The following is a 19,666-nucleotide window of genomic DNA, read 5'->3' as shown; positions in this document are numbered from 1 at the left end:
ACGCACCAGACCCGAGCACCGCCTGTACGCACCTTACCCCCTGCCTCCCCCACCGCATGTACGCACCGTACCCCCTGCCCCCCACCGCATGTACGCACTGTACCCCCTGCCCCTCACCGCATGTACGCACCGTACCCCAGCACCGCATCTACACACCGTACCCCAGCACCGCATGTACGCACCAAACCCCCTGCCCCCCCACCACATGTACGCACCGTACCCCCTCCCCTCACCGCATGTACGCACCATACCCCAGCACCGTATGTACGCACCGTACCCCAGCACCGCATGTACGGACCGTACACCAGCACCGCATGTACGCACCGAACCCCCGCCCTCCCACCACATGTACACACCGTACCCCCTGTCCCCCACCGCATGTACGCACCGGACCCGAGCACCGCCTGTACGCACCTTACCCCCTGCCTCCCCCACCGCATGTACGCACCGTACCCCCTGCCCCCCCACCGCATGTATGCACCGTACCCCCTGCCTCTCACCGCATGTACGCACCGTACCCCAGCACTGCATGTACGCACCGTACCCCAGCACCGCATGTATGCACCGAACCCCCTGCCCCCCACCACGTGTACGCACCGCACCCCCCATGTACGTGCCGTCCCCCCCTGTACGCGCAGTACCTCCGCATGCACGCGCCGTACCCCAGGTCCGCCCGTGTACGCACCGTACCCCCACCGCATGTACGCGCCGCACTCCAACACCGTACCCCAGCACCCACACCCAGCATCGCGTATGTACGGATCGCACCTACGCGAAAAAGACTCATACAGAACCAGGACACTGTAAAACAGCACAAGGAAGGTCAATTCGACTCGCACAACACCACCAAACACATCCACACGACAAAATACATCTCAATGACTGACCTGGCACATCCAAACAGCGAAACAGAGGCCCCAAATCACAACCACCTCTTATAACACACCCACCAAAATTCAAACACAGCCACACCCAAAAATGGACCAATAAAAAGGGCCCACACACACAACCCATGAGCCTTTGCAACAGACCCACTGCTGCCAGACCCCACACACAAACAACTCCACATTACTCATCATTTCACTACACCTTCACTCACACACCTTCACACAACCTCCACCACAAACATCCCCCTCTTCACATTCACACACACACACACTCACATACACACCCACACACCCACAACCATCCACACCCACAACCATCCACACCATGCCCACAGACAAGAATCCAAAGTTCACTACGGCAGAGCTGGAGCTCCTTGTCAACGAAGTCATCAGAGTCGAGCCACAGCTGTTTGGAACATTGGTCAGACAGACCAGCATATCTGCAAAATCTGCCATGTGGCAGAGGATTGTCGACAAGGTGAATGCTGTTGCGCCCGTCCGAAGGACCAGGCATGAATGCCAAGCCAGGTGGTACGATCTGCGCCGGGCGGTCAAGAGGAAAATGAATGAAGAATATGCCCAGACTAACATCACTGGAGGTGGGCCGCCCCGCAGACCCGTACACTACCATCCCTGGGAGGAGAAGGTGATGGCCCTGCTACCGCCGGTGGGAGTACACAGAGTGGAAGGAGTCGCAGAGCCTGGTGAGTACACAAACAACTTACGTAACATGGGGGCAATGGGGTCCACACAACATATACACCCAATGCACGCAACTTCCCCCAAGCACTCACCGCACACAACCACACTCACAAACCATGCTCATGCCACTAACGTCTCCATGCACCCTTCACAAATCAAGGCAAGGCCATGTCCAAGGCTACAACAACCACAAACACAAGACTGGATGTCCGGGAGGCTGGGAGGGTGGGCGCCACACAAAACATTGTGGAAATGAGACGCAGACAACAATGCCCTCAGCCCATATGGCATATGTACATACCCATGTACAATGCACAGGGACTGGCAAACTACTGACAAGGTAGCTGACACTGGGCCCTGCTGTATGCAGCACAAGGCCCTCCTGGGACCACTGTACACTCAAACTCCAACTCCACAAGCACAGGTATCTAGCACAGGAACTCACACTCACTGTCATGCCAGCATGCACCATGAGGGGACAGACACATCACCTGGGAGACCCAATGACAACTCACACTACACACAACAGCACGCCCGGTCACACCCTCCCCTAACACAAGCACACACCCCCGGGGCAGGCAATGGATTTACACACTCCCACAATGGACATGTGACACAACTACACCAATCCAGAGCCACCAATCTACAGGTCAAACACTCAGGAGAACATCCCAATATGTCCCCCACAACATACCCATGCCCAAGTGGACATTGAGAGGAATGCTAGGGACAACCAACTACCTGGAGGAACTGTGTCAACTTGAATATGTATGAAACATAGATGTGGCAGGAAATACCATTGACATTGTCTCTCTCTCACACACAGGGCAACATCGTCGATCTCCCCCCAACACTGGGGGGGAAGAATCACTGTCCCAGGCTCCGCGTGAAGACGATCCCACCGGCAGCGACGACTCTCACCACTCCGTGGATGAGACCGACCAACCTGGCCCCTCTGGCGCCCAAGCACCTGCAGCACCCGCGTCAGGTACATCTGTGCCAACCACCACCCCCATTCCTGCCACATCCCAGGTCACACCCAGGAGCCCTGCTCGCACTGAACAACAGAGCCAGTCTGACCAGGAGGGACAAGGTTCTCCGGGCACCCAGGAGGAGGCAGGAAACCCTGCAAATGCCATCCCTCAGGGTTCCCGTAGACCCAATGTGCCCACAAGGACAGGCCAGGCTCAAGTGGGCAGGGGTGGTGGGAGTGGAGGCAGGCGGAGGCGCGAACCTGACCAGCCAGCTCAGGACACTGGTATGTCACACATACGCAACATCCTGGACTCATACCGGCGTGACACCAGAGGCATCGACCAGGTCGTGTCCAGACTTTCCGGGATGCAGGGGACCCTCGATGAGATTAAGAACCTGCAGGTCGAGCATCATGCCAGTCATCAACAACACCAAGGACGGATGGAGGCAAGACTGGCTGAGCTCCTGGCGGTGCACAGGGACGTGAGCCAATCACTCCATCAGATCGCCCAAAGCCTGGCAAACCCTCCCTGTACCACCAGGCGTAGACCTGCACCAGACACAGGGAGGGACGAGGAGGAGGAAGATTCGTCTGACGGAGCGTCCCTAACATCATCAAGGCCTGCATCTGAGGGTCCCCGGAGGAAGGTGGGTCATCCACGTAAAAGACCGTGAGAGTCAGCGGACCATCCCCATCTCCCAGGTCACCTGGCCTGGCACCTGGCCCTCTGGCGCAACAGCAGCACCTCACCCAATGACATTCTCTGCCACATGGACTTGCTGGTCACAGTCTGACCAATGATGACCAACACTGTGGTCTGGACTCTGATGACTCCAACTGACAAGGATGCCATCTCCCCCTGTGAACTTTGGATTCTATTCCCCCGGTAGTGCACCTTAGCACATCTACCAAAAGACTCACCCCAACAAAAATAAAATCTTATTTTTCTGCACATGAGATGTTGCTGTCATTTGGCATTATTCAATGACATATGTGTGTGGAAATGTCTAACTATGCCTGAGTGTTGAACTAACTCCAGCCATCCATACCCTGAGATCAGAGTCTGGTACAGGACACACATGGGTCACAAGGTATCATACAATGTAGGCATGGAGCACAACATTCACCTGTGATGGCCTCTGGCTGCTGAGGGGGTGCTTGCTAAACTGTGCGGAGAGACCTATTTGGGAGATTATCATCAAGGCGTAGGGGTCATGGCTCATGTGGAGGTACCCGGGGAGGGAGTCCCAGGTATGTGTGGCCAGGTGGGAGAACAATGTCCTGTATGCTGGAGTACGGTGGATGTGAAGAACGGTGCCCAGGGCAAGGTTGGATGCACGGAGATGGCCCAACGGGATCTAGGTTGACAGACGTACAAGGTTGGTTGGGGTCGGGGTTGTGGACTGCCTCCTGAGTGTGGGTGGAGAGTGTGGAGGTCATCCTGCAGCGGACAGTGATCCATTGCAGCTATCTATGCTGGACAGTGAGGTGGCTGGGGCGCAGGGTGTTGAAGCTGAGGTGTGCAGATGCCCCCTGGAAGTGGACCAGTTTCCTGGGAGTTTGGATGTACTTGCTCCGTAGAGGGCAGGGCAGTATTTGACACGGATGTTGTCATGGACCTGGGGGATGGTCTGTCGTAACTTGGAGTGGATCTATCGGTGGATCATGTGCATAATGCAGAGGGCGTTGCAGCATGAGGTACAGATGCTGTGGACTAGCATGGCATATGTGAGCTAGCCAAACATGATGCACACCATCTTGTGTGTGGGGCCACTGGGTGCTTGTGCAGGGCCCGCAGCAGCAGGCGCCATCTCCCTTCAATATGCCACATTTTGCACACAAAGACTAGGATGTCAGAAAGACAACTGCAACAGGCGCAGGTGTAAAGTAAGGAGTGTCCAGTGTCACATGGCACACCCAGCAACAATGCATGCACAATCACCAAAGAGCCATTACACCGGATCAGGAAACTGAAGGCCGACCTGCGCACAGGAGACACACCCTCAGCAGCTGTTGATGGCCCATTGTGTGGTCGACCTAGCAAAAAAACATACACGACCATGTACTACATGCCCAATCGGGAGCCTAATCCATGAGCAACTGCATGCATGTCGCTAAACTACACATGGACTCCTATGCATTATCTACAACAAGTATGCCAGATATGCCGCATGCTAATTGGCAAGAGACCTGCATTGACAGAGATGAGGCACCTAGGAGTGTTCCGAACACCTTTATTACTCAGCCTCACACTAATGGAAATGCAACCATTGGAACAGACTCACAGGTCATTTGGCTGAACATGTGTGACCTACACTGGACACCCCCTTCAACACATAGATGTGGTAAATCCTACAGAGCTGGCACACAAGTGAAGGGGTTGAGCCTAACACCCCTTGCTGCACACGGAGAGTGTGCAATTCCCCATTGAGGCTGTCATGGGGATGTCCCACACCACGTCCACCATTAGCATCCCGTATGTTCCTGAGGGACGTTATACACACATTGATGCCTTCATCAGAATCCACAATTCATGACAGATGACTGTCAGGAAGGGTGACTATCAATTCATGGGAGCCATGCAACACGTCATGTGGCCCATGGTGAGTCGACATGTATGCATGGTAACACAACATGCACAGGAGAAGTCCCCACAAATCACAAACACGTACCACCCACAAAACGCCTTGCTGCACTCCTTACCCCAAATGAATGTTCACCATGTCTGTGCATGTCACTCTGATCCAGCACACGTTGCAATACTCATGAGGAATAGCAGGACGGCAATGATGACATGAGCAGACGACAGCCGCAGGAACCTGGGGAGGACAGACACACAACAAGTCAGCTAAGAGCCAGTAATCCGCAGACATGTACATGTACTCTACAGGAATGATGCCGTCACCATGCTATTAATGATTTTTGTGTTCCCGCAAAAATGTGTGGATTGACATCATCACTTGAATGACACATCAGAACACACCTCCAAGTCACTCAGCACACAGTCAGCTCGGCACACACACTGCAACACATGCCACACAAGTCTCTAAGCGTACACACTCAGACACAGGGACTCACCATCATGAGAAGAAGTTGCGGATAAGCTGACTCCAGATGTCTTCTTCCTCATCCTCCTCCTCATCCTCACTTGCCCCATGCCTAAGCCCTTCATCCTCCACGGGTGGATGATCCTGCTCATCGGGATCCAGGATGAGTGGCACGGCCTTCTCCACTGCCATGTTGTACAGCATGCAGCACACAAGGAAGATTTTGCAGACCTTCCCCGGGGCATATGGGAGGGTGCCGCCGGTCTTGTGGAGGCACTGGAATCTGCTCTTCAGGAGGCCAAACGTCCTCTCAATAACGCGCCTCGTCTGCCCATGGGTGTCGTTGTACCGGTGTTCTGTGGCAGTTCTGGGGTTGCGGAGAGGCGTCATCAGCCATGGCATGTTGGGATAGCCAGAGTCCCCTACATGGAAACATCATGGGCAGAAGTGGGTCAGGAGAAGCAGTAAGATATTGAGATACCGCAAAACACTGGACTAACAGAGTATACCCACCAACAAGACATGCACGTTCGTTGCACAGCTGCAGCATCATTTCAGGCACCCTGCTACGCCTCATGATGTAGGCATTGTGTGCTGATCCTGGAAAACGGGCACAGACATGGGATATCAGCATGTTAGCAAGACATACCACAAGGGCATTGATGGAGTGGTAATGCTTGTGGTTACAAAAGGCTACCTCCTGTGCCTGTGGTGGTACCAAAGCCACATGTGTCCCATCAATGGCCCCAATGACATGGGGCATCTCTCCCAGGGCATAGAACTCACCCTTGACACCTGTCAACTGCTCACGAGTTGGAAAATGTATAAATTCATCCAGGTGTAACAACATGGCCTCTAACACATCATGCAGGACACGGCTGAACATGGTCTGGGACATGCCACCTACATCAGCTATGGTCAATTGAAACGTACCCGTGGCAGAGAAATGTAGGGCTGCCATCACCTTCATCTTGGGTGTCAGTGCAGTAGGATATCTGTGTAGCGGTTGGAGGTGTGGTGCCAGCCTTGCGGTCAAGTTGTCAATCAACGGTTGTGAGAAGCGGTAGCGGCGTATACAGTCACGTTCCCTCATGGCAGCCAAGTCTGGCATTGGTCGGGGGAGAGGCGGTGCCCTGCAGAAATTTGGAAGGAATAACGAAGATTGAGTACATCACTACACAAATGTCAATGAACAGAGCACATGTCCAACAGCTAATACACATATGCTACATACAGAGTGTGTTCTGTGCAATGCATCCAGGCCACGTATGGCAGCCAGGTGATACTCCTACCAAGAGTCAGCTACACACGTGGGTGCTCAAGGTCAACACGACATGCCATGAAACTAGCTGTGGGCCAGTGTAAGTGAAAAGCCAGACGCATTACAGGAGTGACAGACATCCACATATCAGCATTTGAAGGATGTCATCTCATACAGACAGCTGGCGGGAGTCTAGACGCACAGGTCACATGTAATCTTGAAAAGGACAGACAACACACATTACCATGAAGGGGTACATGTCAAAAACTGATGACACAAACATTGAGAGAATGCAGATATTGCCTCATGTCAGGGAGTCATCTTCGAACCATCATGACACATGTAACGTGTGAGTCCACATGTGGCATGGTGTGCGTATATGTGTGTCATGCACATATGCACACAGACACATGTTGGATGCTGCAAAAGCAGATGGATTTGACGGAACACCAACGGAAAGCTCATGGGAACACATGACACACACTTGACATAGTCACATCGTGGCACGCTGGGAGTCACATGTGAGGTGTAATTATCTGTGTACCTGGCATCAGGGGACAGTTGCGGGTGTTGCTGACTGTGCCATACCAGTGATGCAGTGCTTGACACGTGTGTCCTACATGCACACATGTGCAAAGTGTGAATGGGAAGTGTGCCACGTAGTGCCCCATCACACATGACATGTGTAAACAGCTCATCACACATCTATTGTGCCACATCATGAGGAGACATGTGCGTCCCTATCACTAGGACCTACGGTACCCCCAACTATAGTGATACGGGCCGTACTCACGCGTGTACGGGCCGTACACGCGTGAGTACGTGCCTATCACTAGGACCTACGGTACCCCCAACTATAGTGATACGTGCCGTACTCACGCGTGTATGGGCCGTACACACGTGAGTACGTGCCTATCACTAGGACCTACGGTACCCCCAACTATAGTGATATGGGCCGTACTCACACGTGTACGGGCCGTACACGCGTGAGTACGGCCCGTATCACTGTAGTGATGGTGCCCTAGGGGTACGTGCGAAACGCGCTGTACCTGTGTGGGGAGTTAAAAATTACAATGGGGACACATGAGGGACAAGTATTAGGGCCTAAATGCATGCAGGTTGTCATGGATACCGAGTTTCACGTTCAAAGTTGAACATCATGTGGTCTGGAAAAATCAGTTGGCCACATTTAACAATGTTGCAAAGTGGTTGTTGACTTGACATCATGCTGCAAAGTCGAAAGATGCAAAGGCTGTCACTGGTGTCTGTTTAAAGGGATTGGAGGAAACGTAGGATGAAAATGAGTCTGACCAATCACTCTGTCCTCCTGTAAATGAAATAGGCCAGCAAGGCAGATATAAGGCAGCCAGAACCCATGAGAGGGCACTTTCCTGCACAACATGTCAGTCGATACCACTGCTGCTGTATTGTCTCCCTCTGGCACCATGTCAAGGACTGTGGAGAGGGCCCAGCCTTTCACCCAGGAGGAGAACGAGGCCCTGCTGGATGTGATCCTCCCACAGTACCCCATGCTGTATGGTCGACCAGGGGAGCAGGTGAGTGCTGACTCCACTACCTTTGCCTGTGCACCTTTCTTGTGTCTGTCACTTCTGGCATTGTGGCCAGCTGTGACAGACATGCAATGTTGGTTGGAGTGGGTCCCAGGGAGGGGGAGGGGCTTATGTCTCTCATGCAGGGCTTGATGTAGTTCATGTGTGCACTCCTCACTTGCATTGTGCTTACTGTGACATTCACTGCATAGTGCATGGCACATTCCGCCAGCCTAATCCTCTTGGGCATTCTTGTTCTATTGTCCTGCGGTGATTCAGTGGTCACCCCGGTGTGACAGGTGACTGCACCCACAGATGTGTGTGAGAGTTGAGTGGAGCTGTGGTGAGAGTGGTGAGAGTGTCCAAATGATGTGTATGCCCCCTGGACATTGATGTGTGTGAATGTTCCTTGTCATGTGGGTGAGTGTCCATGTGGAGTGTTGCACCACAGCTGCATGGAGGAGGCAACTGCTCAATCCATATGATGTGTGAAGTAAGCCGTGCTGTGTGTCTGACTTGCTGAGGTAGCACCACACCTGTGACCCCCCCCCCTGGCAAGTGGCACATGTGCAGAGTGAGGTGTGCATCCGCAGTTGGCAATGGCAGGTGATTGATGTGTGCCTGTGTGTGTCTGTGTACTCTGCTGAGGTTTTGTCAGTGGCCTGGGGCATGTGACTGATTTTCGGTGCTGTCCATCAGCCTTCTGTTGCTTGGGATGCACAGTGTGTGCCATGATCAGGGATTGTTTCGCACCCCTCATGCCACCTGTGCACTTACTATGCCATGTTGTGCATTGGTGCGCCCACAGTGGAAAACGTCCCTATGACTAAGGTGCTATTACTTGCCAGTATACTATGCCCTGTTCAACAGATCAAAGATGTTCAAATGTGTGTCTCTGTGACATGGTGCAGGTGTAGTGATGTTGTCCCACTTTGTCATCCACACAGGTATCCACCTACCACAAGGGGAAGATCTGGAAGGATGCCGTCAAGGCCATGCAATCGGTGGAGGGTCGCAGGCGGCGCCTGCCACAAGTGAGGAAGAGATGGCAGGACATCCGGTGCTGGACCCGGAGGATCGCCCGGGTCATGCTGAAGGAGGAGGAGCCTCGCAAGCATGGCGGGCGCCGGCGCCTGACCCACCAGATGTGGCGTGTCCTGGCAGTGGTCTTCCCTGACCTGGATAGGCAGATACGGGAGTTACAGCAACAGGAAGGGGGTAGGTACATGTGTGTTTGTTGTGTGTCGCCAGCTTTTTGATCTGCTCAGTCGCCTGGATACACTGCCAGGCTATATATGTACAGTGCATATCCAGTTCCCCAAAGTCAACCTGTGCTGTTCTTCCTCCCTTCCCCTCCTTGACATGTGTTACCTGGTCTGTGTGCCATCACTATTGCACATGGTCATCTAGGCTGCCAGTTTATCAAGGTGCACACTGCTTTCAGCATCATGTGTGGGGGTGGTCTGCCTGTGCCCTGTCCTGTTTGGTCATTTTGGGGTGCTTAATTGTTGGCACTGATGCTGAGTCTCAACATAGGAGTGTGAGGGTTCAAATGAACAGACTTGCAGCATGCATTACCAATGTTGTGGCCTCAGACATGATGTGCATGAGTGGGACATATGCTTAGTGCCGGGACGGTTGCTCCTGCGACAGTCAGCTCATTCCAGGACCATGGAGCAGTGTGCACACTACAGTCCCCTAACACAGCCTGCCCTCCTACTCATGTGTGTTATGTTTCAATGGGGTAACCCGATAGACCACTGGACTCGGGTGTATAGATTGGTATATGAAAAAACAGTCACAGTGGAGCAGTTTATCTTAATAAAAACACAAGTATGTGAGTATACACTTAAATCGAGTTATGACAACACCTTATTGAGATACACAAATGACCTCATTTAATCATATTCAGCATAGAAAAGGGTCAACATTTCAACCTATTAAATAGACAAATGCATGTCACAATCATCATTTTCAATTACTACGGGTGTAAGTGAAGTGAAAAGTGCAACATAAATCGGGATAAGTGCAGACAAAGTGAAGGGGAAGGTCGTGTGTTTTAGAACATCCAAAATGAATTTGAAGACCTAACCTGCCACTCGAATGGCAATAACACAAATGCAATAACATTAGCAAGAAAAGCAGTTGTACAATCACTGTCAGTCTTGTGTATTAAACAAAGGGAAAAGTCGTCGACGTTTCGACCCCTAATCGAGCCAGCAATTAGGAAATCTTGGAAGCGGGGTCTTCTTCAGGACCAGCGGGGGGTAGGGAAGAAGGACTTACACCTAGAGATAATGAGTAGTATTAATACGGTGTGTCTCTAGGATCATTAATTGTCATGAGGTAGAAATAAGATGATATTTACCAGCAACAGCAAGGAAAACTCATGCTGGATTATTTGTGGAGTGGGCCCGAACGGCTCCTAAAACAAAACAAAAACAAAAAGACGGAACAAGGGGAGATTGTACATCTGTATGAGGTCTCAATTGGGGCCTGTTGGCCAAAGCAAGATGGTGTATTACTCACCATTCAATGTTGAACAACCGGTGCTATTGATGGCAATATTCTTGTCGGTATGTGATGAATCACAGTGGGCAGTGGTTCAAAAGTAACCAACGCTGGGGGGGTAAAGAAATTGAATTTCAAATCACCACTTAGTTTGAAGATGTACCAAAACCAAATAAGGTACAAACATCAAAGGACCCACACAAGTGACGGGAAAACTATGGGGGCAAATGTATCTAAAAATGTCTAAAAAGGGAGTCACCGTGAGGGGACATCAAGGGTAACTATGGGCAGCGCTGCGGGGTTTGGAGGATATGAATCCGCTAAATTTAAGAAGAACATCCAGCGTGTTATGGACTTAACACGTAACAAGCCCCAACCTCTGAAAGCCCGGACAATAAGTATGAGGCAGGCGAAGATGAGAGATTAAGCTCGCAGCGTTTCACAAAATCAAAACTTGAAAAAATATATAAAACCGCCTAACGGCTCTAAAGCATGGAAACTAATTACATATGGTTCTTATTATAACTCAACCCAACTACGATGTGGCCAACAACGGAAGAATAGCAAATGGAGAGGTGAAGAGGGGCAGCTTTTAATCTCTTAGTGGAGCAAAAAGAAAGTGAGAAGCGCGGTGAATTGCAATCTCTTGGAAGACGCGCGCTTGCTCCGCGGCATGACATACCTCCCAGGTAGCGTCGACAACATCTGACAGCTAACCCTGGGAAGTGTCAGGTCGCTCATTAAGTAACTGACGAAAACAAGTACGTCAGCAAGAGGCACGTGACGAGCCCATTGGACCGGGGCAGGGGGTGTGTCTGTAACAACGCAGCTGAAAGCTCAGATGCTGCAAAACTGAAAGTGTTAACCCGTGATCGACAGACAGCGTTCAAAGGCGCGCGAAGGGCACTTAAATGTGTCAATTGAAACTGCTGTGTTACAGCTTACACTCTAAGTTTCTTGTTTACAACATTGAAGCATAATATTTTCAGCGTTGTGCGTTAATGCAAAAAATAGGTAAAGCCACTTAGTCAAATGTACGTCAGCTTGGAAACCATGAACATGAAAAACAAATCATAGAGCAGCATATAAAATAGAGGCAAGCATTAACGTATCCTATTTAAAATGTATGCAACGAGGTAGTGACCTGACTGCAAAAGCAGCTTACATTCTGAAGCAGAGATAAATCGCCCTCAACAAGATAACAATATATGTCTAGATAGAGTGTAGTTCAGATTTTGAAAGGGAATCAAGGCAATAGTAGGTTCCAGGGGCGGAAAAAATGTGTCATGCAGCAAATGATTATGGATGGTCAAGATTACCCCATATTTTAGGCTAGGTGTTATTCAACAGGGATAATTGTGCATACGTAGCGTCAAGTTCGTTAAGGCCATTGAGGACAGAGTCAAACCTGTCCATCCATTTACATTCACGAGTGTTGAGGATTGCTCCCAGGTCGCCTCCCCTGATACCCAGAGTGATGGCCTCCAGAACTAGCCATTTCATCGATTCAGGGGGGTGATTAAATGCTGAAAAATGTTCAACCATGGGGGCCCCCGTGGTATTGCATCTTATTCTGCTACAGTGTTGTAGGATACGGCATTTAATCCTCTGAGTGGTCTGACCCACATATATCTTATTGCAGGGACAGACAATGGCGTAAATCACATTCTTAGTGTTACAATTTGTCAATGTTTTTAGGGGCACCGTGCAATTGTTCAATTGAAACACTTTAGTTTCAATAGTGAGACCACAGGCTTTACATTGTCCACATTTGACATGGCCTACTGGTGCCGGTAGTTGCCACATTGATTCGATTGTTGGCTTAGGCGGTGTGTCCAAAAAGGATTTTACTACTTGATCACGGACATTTCTACCTTTCTTAAAAGAGTGCATGGGTGGTTCGGGAAGATGTAGTTCCGATGATACCAAATGCCAGTGTTTGTTAATGATATGCCGAATTTCGTTACTCCTGGTGTTGAAGGTGGTAACGCATATTAGCCTGTTGGGGTCCTCGGTACGATTCTTTGGAGTTAAAAGCGTGTCCCTATGGTTGAACCACGCTCTCTTGCGAGCTCTCTTAACCAACCGTCTGGGGTAGCCACGTTCAATCAGTCTGGCAATCAAATCATCAGATTCATTGAAGAAATCCTCCTTCCGTGTACAATTTCTCCTGATCCTTAGGAACTGGCCAAAGGGTAGATTATCACGCAGGCCTCTTGGGTGGTGACTCCCATATCTGAGTAGCGTGTTTCTCTCAGTAGGTTTACGGTAAAGAGTCGTATATAGGCACTCATCCGCGGTTTTGATAGAAATGTCCAGAAAGTCAATGGTGGACTTGTCTTTGTGAATTGTGAACTGGATGTCGCCTGTTCTCTCATTGAGCCATTTGAAAAAATTGTTGAGTTCTGAATCACTGCCTGTCCAAATCATGAGGACATCATCGATGTACCGCTTCCAGTACGCAACTTGCCTCTTAAATGGATTAGTAATGTTGTTCACAAAGGTCTGCTCAAAATCGTCCATGTACAGGATCGCCAGGTCCGGTGCAAAGCTGGCCCCCATCGCAACACCTTTAGTCTGCATAAAATACTCATTCTGGAAGAGGAAAAAGTTTTGTGTCATCGCTATAGTGAGCAACTGAATTATGAACTCGGATGGAACATGTGTGGGTTGTGTTCTTGTGTCCAAATATTTTGACATCACATCTAGAGCATGTTGTTGTGGTATGCTGGTATATAGTGACACAATATCCAGCGTGACAAGAATCTGGGTATCTGGATTGAAAGACATACCATCAATTAAATTGATGACCTGCATTGTGTCTCGTACATATGACCTGGTTTGTTCAGCCAAAGGTTTTAGAAAGAAGTCCACGTATTTACACAATGGTTCAAGGATAGACCCACATCCAGACACTATGGGGCGCCCAGGCGGTCGTTGTTGATTCTTATGAACTTTCGGTAAGGTGTAAATCGTTGGAACGCGTGGATGAGTCTGGTTCAAGTAGGCAAATTCCAAATTCGAAAGGAAACCTTGGGCAAGGCCATCTTGAGTTGTCCGCCAACACTCCCAACATAGATGTGTCTCTCAACGAGAAGATTAACAAATTGGAAAGACTGGAGAAAAAGCTAATCCGTACAAGATTACACGGACACGTCCTGACCAAATACTTACAGGCTAATGTCATCCCGGTAGGATTACAAGTCAAGAACGAACCTGCGATCTTTGTGGATCAGCCCAAGTTCAAGGAGGGCTTCAGTTTTGTTGCCAATAACTGCTCGCGGCACTGGATGGTGCTGGGGGTAGAAACAGCCCTTGAACAGGTCGAGAAACTTATGAAAGAAATCGCAGATCTTAAACGCGATATCTCTACTGACAACGCTTTAACGAACGCCAAAGAAGCCTTGGAGCGCCTTGAGAAAACAATCAAAGAATTCGATATTAATACTCAAGCAAAGAAGCTCGACAAACTCTCCAAAGACGTACGTGTCTATGACAAGAAGTTGACCTACCCATATTTACACGACGACTACTACAAACAGGATCAACAAGGTCGTTTTTTCAATAGAGGAAGGGGTGGATTCAGAGGTACCCGTCGTTTCACAACTTTTTCTGAATCGACAGGATCCACTGGAAGCGACAGTGAACAAGCAGGTAGTAGTGTTAACTACCAAGGCCAGGACACGGCATATTATCCACCATCGGGTCCTTCTTTTTTAGAGGACAGACAATGGCGACCACCAAGAGGAAGGAATACGAACTGGAACTGGAACAGAGGCCGGGGACGCGGCCACCTACAACAAGGATGGGGCCGAGGCCTACCCCAAGGAATGACCCCTGCCCAGAAACAAGTACATTTCCCCCAGGAACAGCATGGGGAAATTCAAACGAGACGCCGAGTCTATCGCTGGTGAGCACCATCAAGGACCCTATTATGAACTTGTCCAACCATGTATTGACTAATGATGAACATAAGGTTCTCAGTAAAGGGCTATCGTACGTCCCTACCGCATACCCTAATAAATTCAATCTACAAACTGAATTACACCGTTTTTTTCGTAAGATGAGGTTACGCTATTTTTTCCGTCAGTCCCCAAGTCAATCTACGACATCTTGCACTGGACTCCGGACTCCATCCTCCTTTACTCCAACCTCACAAATGGTTTCACATCACCTGTTAACTTATGAGAGTATTGTGCTCAAGGAGGCCCTCAACACGTGTTCCATCAAGAAATATGTAACTCATAACGTTACTAGTGGTGAAAGGAAAGCCCTTGATGACTTAAAAAACAATCGCTCCATTGTCATCAAACCTGCGGATAAGGGTGGTGCCATTGTGCTTCAGAATGTGGAGGATTACAAGGACGAGATTTACTCTCAACTGAATGACGGTGTCAGTTACACCAGATTAAATTCCAATCCTTCCAAGAAAATCAGCAGCATGATTTTGCGGACAACTCAAGATGGCCTTGCCCAAGGTTTCCTTTCGAATTTGGAATTTGCCTACTTGAACCAGACTCATCCACGCGTTCCAACGATTTACACCTTACCGAAAGTTCATAAGAATCAACAACGACCGCCTGGGCGCCCCATAGTGTCTGGATGTGGGTCTATCCTTGAACCATTGTGTAAATACGTGGACTTCTTTCTAAAACCTTTGGCTGAACAAACCAGGTCATATGTACGAGACACAATGCAGGTCATCAATTTAATTGATGGTATGTCTTTCAATCCAGATACCCAGATTCTTGTCACGCTGGATATTGTGTCACTATATACCAGCATACCACAACAACATGCTCTAGATGTGATGTCAAAATATTTGGACACAAGAACACAACCCACACATGTTCCATCCGAGTTCATAATTCAGTTGCTCACTATAGCGATGACACAAAACTTTTTCCTCTTCCAGAATGAGTATTTTATGCAGACTAAAGGTGTTGCGATGGGGGCCAGCTTTGCACCGGACCTGGCGATCCTGTACATGGACGATTTTGAGCAGACCTTTGTGAACAACATTACTAATCCATTTAAGAGGCAAGTTGCGTACTGGAAGCGGTACATCGATGATGTCCTCATGATTTGGACAGGCAGTGATTCAGAACTCAACAATTTTTTCAAATGGCTCAATGAGAGAACAGGCGACATCCAGTTCACAATTCACAAAGACAAGTCCACCATTGACTTTCTGGACATTTCTATCAAAACCGCGGATGAGTGCCTATATACGACTCTTTACCGTAAACCTACTGAGAGAAACACGCTACTCAGATATGGGAGTCACCACCCAAGAGGCCTGCGTGATAATCTACCCTTTGGCCAGTTCCTAAGGATCAGGAGAAATTGTACACGGAAGGAGGATTTCTTCAATGAATCTGATGATTTGATTGCCAGACTGATTGAACGTGGCTACCCCAGACGGTTGGTTAAGAGAGCTCGCAAGAGAGCGTGGTTCAACCATAGGGACACGCTTTTAACTCCAAAGAATCGTACCGAGGACCCCAACAGGCTAATATGCGTTACCACCTTCAACACCAGGAGTAACGAAATTCGGCATATCATTAACAAACACTGGCATTTGGTATCATCGGAACTACATCTTCCCGAACCACCCATGCACTCTTTTAAGAAAGGTAGAAATGTCCGTGATCAAGTAGTAAAATCCTTTTTGGACACACCGCCTAAGCCAACAATCGAATCAATGTGGCAACTACCGGCACCAGTAGGCCATGTCAAATGTGGACAATGTAAAGCCTGTGGTCTCACTATTGAAACTAAAGTGTTTCAATTGAACAATTGCACGGTGCCCCTAAAAACATTGACAAATTGTAACACTAAGAATGTGATTTACGCCATTGTCTGTCCCTGCAATAAGATATATGTGGGTCAGACCACTCAGAGGATTAAATGCCGTATCCTACAACACTGTAGCAGAATAAGATGCAATACCACGGGGGCCCCCATGGTTGAACATTTTTCAGCATTTAATCACCCCCCTGAATCGATGAAATGGCTAGTTCTGGAGGCCATCACTCTGGGTATCAGGGGAGGCGACCTGGGAGCAATCCTCAACACTCGTGAATGTAAATGGATGGACAGGTTTGACTCTGTCCTCAATGGCCTTAACGAACTTGACGCTACGTATGCACAATTATCCCTGTTGAATAACACCTAGCCTAAAATATGGGGTAATCTTGACCATCCATAATCATTTGCTGCATGACACATTTTTTCCGCCCCTGGAACCTACTATTGCCTTGATTCCCTTTCAAAATCTGAACTACACTCTATCTAGACATATATTGTTATCTTGTTGAGGGCGATTTATCTCTGCTTCAGAATGTAAGCTGCTTTTGCAGTCAGGTCACTACCTCGTTGCATACATTTTAAATAGGATACGTTAATGCTTGCCTCTATTTTATATGCTGCTCTATGATTTGTTTTTCATGTTCATGGTTTCCAAGCTGACGTACATTTGACTAAGTGGCTTTACCTATTTTTTGCATTAACGCACAACGCTGAAAATATTATGCTTCAATGTTGTAAACAAGAAACTTAGAGTGTAAGCTGTAACACAGCAGTTTCAATTGACACATTTAAGTGCCCTTCGCGCGCCTTTGAACGCTGTCTGTCGATCACGGGTTAACACTTTCAGTTTTGCAGCATCTGAGCTTTCAGCTGCGTTGTTACAGACACACCCCCTGCCCCGGTCCAATGGGCTCGTCACGTGCCTCTTGCTGACGTACTTGTTTTCGTCAGTTACTTAATGAGCGACCTGACACTTCCCAGGGTTAGCTGTCAGATGTTGTCGACGCTACCTGGGAGGTATGTCATGCCGCGGAGCAAGCGCGCGTCTTCCAAGAGATTGCAATTCACCGCGCTTCTCACTTTCTTTTTGCTCCACTAAGAGATTAAAAGCTGCCCCTCTTCACCTCTCCATTTGCTATTCTTCCGTTGTTGGCCACATCGTAGTTGGGTTGAGTTATAATAAGAACCATATGTAATTAGTTTCCATGCTTTAGAGCCGTTAGGCGGTTTTATATATTTTTTCAAGTTTTGATTTTGTGAAACGCTGCGAGCTTAATCTCTCATCTTCGCCTGCCTCATACTTATTGTCCGGGCTTTCAGAGGTTGGGGCTTGTTACGTGTTAAGTCCATAACACGCTGGATGTTCTTCTTAAATTTAGCGGATTCATATCCTCCAAACCCCGCAGCGCTGCCCATAGTTACCCTTGATGTCCCCTCACGGTGACTCCCTTTTTAGACATTTTTAGATACATTTGCCCCCATAGTTTTCCCGTCAATTGTGTGGGTCCTTTGATGTTTGTACCTTATTTGGTTTTGGTACATCTTCAAACTAAGTGGTGATTTGAAATTCAATTTCTTTACCCCCCCAGCGTTGGTTACTTTTGAACCACTGCCCACTGTGATTCATCACATACCGACAAGAATATTGCCATCAATAGCACCGGTTGTTCAACATTGAATGGTGAGTAATACACCATCTTGCTTTGGCCAACAGGCCCCAATTGAGACCTCATACAGATGTACAATCTCCCCTTGTTCCGTCTTTTTGTTTTTGTTTTGTTTTAGGAGCCGTTCGGGCCCACTCCACAAATAATCCAGCATGAGTTTTCCTTGCTGTTGCTGGTAAATATCATCTTATTTCTACCTCATGACAATTAATGATCCTAGAGACACACCGTATTAATACTACTCATTATCTCTAGGTGTAAGTCCTTCTTCCCTACCCCCCGCTGGTCCTGAAGAAGACCCCGCTTCCAAGATTTCCTAATTGCTGGCTCGATTAGGGGTCGAAACGTCGACGACTTTTCCCTTTGTTTAATACACAAGACTGACAGTGATTGTACAACTGCTTTTCTTGCTAATGTTATTGCATTTGTGTTATTGCCATTCGAGTGGCAGGTTAGGTCTTCAAATTCATTTTGGATGTTCTAAAACACACGACCTTCCCCTTCACTTTGTCTGCACTTATCCCGATTTATGTTGCACTTTTCACTTCACTTACACCCGTAGTAATTGAAAATGATGATTGTGACATGCATTTGTCTATTTAATAGGTTGAAATGTTGACCCTTTTCTATGCTGAATATGATTAAATGAGGTCATTTGTGTATCTCAATAAGGTGTTGTCATAACTCGATTTAAGTGTATACTCACATACTTGTGTTTTTATTAAGATAAACTGCTCCACTGTGACTGTTTTTTCATATACCAACCTCCTACTCATGTGTGTCATCCAACACTGTGCACATTCACTGTGGGTACATCATGGCTCTGCCTCTGTGGCATTGTTCCCTGGCCTAGGTTGTATTTTTCACATGTGTGATACATTTGTCCACTGGACAGGGATACACCAGTTTGCTTGTGTATACTCACACTGGGCAGTGCCTGTGTGGCTATTCACAACAATCTGTTGATGTTTGTTTCAGACAAATATGTTTTGCCAGCCCTACAAGGTGATGTCGTGTTAATGAAGCTAGTTTTCAAGCACAGTTATTGTAACCCTGAATAAGTGGTGTCACTTCTTGATCGGTATCAGTCACATTGACTCAGGTATGGGTGGGTGTGTGCGGGAGGGGCGTACATGTTCAACCCTGATGTTTCATTGCCAGTTCTGACTTGTGTGTGATGAGTCGTAGTACAGACAGTCATCGTGCAGTACCCCCGTGATGTTGGCCAGTGCTTAATGTTCGTGCGTCATTGCC

At 48.6% G+C, this 19,666-nt stretch overlaps 2 long non-coding RNA genes and 1 pseudogene across 2 annotated transcripts; 2 read left to right on the top strand and 1 right to left on the bottom strand.

Annotated features, from left to right (window-relative positions):
* LOC146871149 (uncharacterized) overlaps positions 1 to 19,666 on the top strand; it is a 417,898-nt pseudogene that overhangs the window by 381,432 nt on the left and 16,800 nt on the right.
* On the bottom strand, positions 10,293 to 11,046 carry LOC146871151 (uncharacterized). Its single transcript, XR_014959508.1, has 3 exons — positions 10,953 to 11,046; positions 10,792 to 10,848; positions 10,293 to 10,711 (listed from the first exon to the last, which is right to left on the bottom strand). It is a non-coding gene; the product is annotated as an uncharacterized LOC146871151 (long non-coding RNA).
* On the top strand, positions 18,333 to 19,077 carry LOC146871150 (uncharacterized). Its single transcript, XR_014959507.1, has 3 exons — positions 18,333 to 18,426; positions 18,531 to 18,587; positions 18,668 to 19,077. It is a non-coding gene; the product is annotated as an uncharacterized LOC146871150 (long non-coding RNA).

This window comes from Triturus cristatus, chromosome 1_1 (assembly GCF_964204655.1).
Source record: "Triturus cristatus chromosome 1_1, aTriCri1.1, whole genome shotgun sequence".
NCBI classification, from domain to species: Eukaryota; Metazoa; Chordata; class Amphibia; order Caudata; family Salamandridae; genus Triturus; species Triturus cristatus.
This window is presented reverse-complemented; position numbering and strand designations above follow the sequence as displayed.